At 51.3% G+C, this 3,272-nt stretch overlaps 1 protein-coding gene across 1 annotated transcript in view; it reads left to right on the forward strand.

Moving 5' to 3' along the window:
• Nucleotides 1-1,576: 1,576 nt before the first annotated feature.
• GABPB1 (GA binding protein transcription factor, beta subunit 1) overlaps nt 1,577-3,272 on the forward strand; it is a 54,839-nt gene continuing 53,143 nt past the window's right edge. The window contains exon 1 of the mRNA XM_015425856.1: nt 1,577-2,900. The gene's annotated coding sequence lies outside the window, so the exon portion shown is untranslated. The remainder of the gene's footprint in view (nt 2,901-3,272) is intronic.

Raw genomic sequence — 3,272 nt, forward strand, 5'->3', positions numbered from 1 at the left:
TCTGGCTTCTACTGAACAAGCAGTCACGTTCTGTGGCAGTGACAGAAGCCAGGGAACACAGCCTCCTCTGCAGAGATTGTAACCTATTTCAGGTCAACCTTCAATTTAGGGGTGGGTGTGCAGGGAAATATTATGGCCAATAAATCACCTCCAAAGGGACAACAACAAAGTGTTTTCACACAGAGTGGGAGGTGAGGGGTAGGAATACAGATTAAGGTACTAGATTTCCCCCCCCCCCCCATAGCTGATTTTTGTTGTTTATATTGTTTATATGGATGCTGTAAGGCCATACCTGGTAGAAAGACACAGTAAAAATAATTTTAAAGTCTTTCTCCTACACATTGGCCCCGGTCACACGGGCAGGAAACTGCAGAGGAGAAGCGTGGCTGTTTGCCCTGGGGCAAACTACTGCGCAGTTACGTGATCAGACCTCCTGTGGAGGACCTGTGGAGGTACCGTGGAGGTTCCATGGCAAGGGAGAGGTGCCGATCACAGGACAAGCCGGCGCACAACGAAGAAGCGTGCGCCGCGGCAAACTGTTTTTTTATTTTTGTGTACATGACAAATGCGCATGCTCCGTTGGGTGCACATGCGCATCCACAGAGACTTGGACAAAAGAAACACACCTTATTTGCAAGGGGACATGGGCGGGTGCCACCGGAAACGCGATCAGACGCCCGCCCTTGCCCCGCAGTTTCCGGAAACTAGTACCTCCAAGGTACTAGTTTTTTGCCACGCAGTTTCGGCTGGAAGCCTTGGTTGAGCCACGGGAGTGCTACGCTTCCCAGATGTGCTGGTGAGATCGCGCCCGGAAACTCCGTTTGTTTTCCGTCTCATTTGTGTGGCTTCTGTTACGTGTGACCGCAGCCAACGTGAACTAGTGTTACTGCATATTATAAAGAAAAGAGAACTCACACTGAAAACATACACCCCTTCCCTAAAGTGGGCCAGTGGTCACTATGACCTGGGTTACAATCCAGTTACAGTGCTAAAGAACTACAAAATAAAATATTTATTCGTGGTAGAAATAAAGATGTAATTAAGCTTGTGAATTTAAAAAGGGATATGCCACAATTGTAAATACCACTTAACAATCACAGTGGTCAGACATTATAGGTTCCTTATGTCAGACCCAGGTCATCTGCCCATACTGCTAGTTTCCTTGCAGTCATACCTGCAACTGCACTACTTTTTTTCCCATCTGCTATGTCTACAGGAAATGAATATGGATAGCTGCAGCTGTGCCCACAATCTAGAACTCATATTCTGTGTAAAAGCTCATTGTAAGATTCTTGGTATTTAAACTAGACGTCACAGTCACATTTTTATTTAAAATAGTTCTTCAATCAGTTAATAGTGATGTTCGGGAGGACAAAAGGATGCCATGGCCTACATCTGTCAAGAATGAATACAGAAGTTTAACCCCCAAAGGGATTTGGTCACACTGACATTGACAAATGCAAAAAACCTGGTAAATTTTTCCTATCTTCTACTTGCATTAAAGGGGAAAGTGAAATGAAGATACAGTGTGAAATCAAGAGTTATATTTTCTTCATTTTTATTTCTTCCTGACACTTTTAATTTTATTTACAGCCCACCTTTCTCACTGAGACTCAAGGCAGATTACAGAATATAAAGCTCCAATTAACATTACAGTAGGCATAGAATTCTAAAATTGGACAATGCAACATTTTAAAAATCTAAGGCATACCATGGCATAATAAAGTGGGTAAGAAAAATAGAAATCAATGCAATAGAAAGTGAATATTTGCTAGTGTTCATTTCCTGTGCTGCCAAGGATACTTTATTGACTTGCCTTATTACAAAACTTACTAAAAATGCATCATTAACAGATAATACCCAGCTGTGAAGGGGGGGAAAGCATCACACTCCACACCGCCCACCTCCATCCCCCCTCCGGCCAATTTTAATTTCTATGACTCCTTTGGGGGTGTACTTGACTTCAGCACCCCCAAGTGAAGGCCAGTGACTGCAGGGTGAAGAAACCCCGAGAAAGAACGGAGATCTCAGTTCGCAGCCGCCGAAGGAATCCGTTTTGACCCCACAAATCCCAGGGGAAGGCAACTGGACGCTCCGCGCCCCCTTAAAAGCGGGGCACCCTCGCTTCCAGCCTAAACCGTGGCGAGTCAAGAGTCCTGGCGAAGCGCGCTCCGGCTCCCGCGAAATCTTTGTGCTGGAGTAAATGACGTCGCTAGATCTTCTCTGACGAGCCGCCGGCCTCCTGTTTCGTTTCGCGGCGGAGGATTTTAACACGGCGACCCATCTGGAACGGGAACCTGCAGCTTCCAACCGAAAAGGGGAGGAGTGATGCTGCGGCACCCTCATGCTTGGAAAGAAGAGCGGCCGTTGTGGCCTCAGGGACGCCCCTCTGCTCAAGCCAGCCAGCCACCCTTCGGGCGGGAAATAAAACCGAACGCTAGAACATGGCGGCTCCCCTTTTCGCCTCAGTCCTCTCCCTTTTTACGGCTCTGCGCATGCGCCGCTCAGAGTTGCCGTATCCCTCCGCCGATCTCTCCCCTTTTTCTCCCCCCCTTTTGTCAAGGCCCGTTAGGCCATAAACTAATCCCGTACCACAACTGTTGAAAAAAAAGCGCGGATCAAACTCTTCTCAGGCCCGTAGTCCGATGGCGGGAGGTGAGAGGAGCCGCCGTTAAGGAACCGAACCGCTGAGTCCCTCCCCCCTCGGCCTCTCCTTCCTTCCTTCCTTCCTTCCTCGCAGGCCGCTTCACCGACGCGAGCGGCCGCCGTGTCCTTCCGCCGGGCGCGCGCGGGGGGACTTTTTTGTGGGGCTTTTGGGCGCCTATGAGAAGCGGCGGAGGCCTTGGGCGCCCCTGCTTGGCGTTCTCGCGGGCGGCGGCAGCCAGGCGCGGGCCAGCACGGTAAGAGTCTCCCCCTCGCCTCAGCCTCGCCCCTTCCCCGGCCACCTCCACCCCCCAATGGCCGGCCCGGCCAAGCTTTTCCAGGTCAGTCTGCGCCTTTTTGTATAGGGCCCTTGTTACCGGATGTGGAAGTTGATCTCTTCTTCGCTGGTAAAAAATAATTCCACTTCCCCCGGAACCCGGCGCTATACCGCGGCTCCCTCCGCTCCTCAGGCGCCCAGCCCAGCCAGGATTTCCTGTCGGGGAAAAAAGCGGGACCCGGAGAGGCCTTCCGGGGATCGAGCGCGGAGGGGGGGGGGTGTCTCCGCCTGAGGAGGGAGCGGGGGGAGAGCGGCGCTCGGGTGCTCGCGTGGGTGCGTGGGTGGGTGGGTG

The sequence above is a fragment of the Gekko japonicus genome, unplaced genomic scaffold (genome assembly GCF_001447785.1).
Source record: "Gekko japonicus isolate JY-2015 unplaced genomic scaffold, Gekko_japonicus_V1.1 scaffold2441, whole genome shotgun sequence".
Lineage (NCBI taxonomy): Eukaryota > Metazoa > Chordata > Lepidosauria > Squamata > Gekkonidae > Gekko > Gekko japonicus.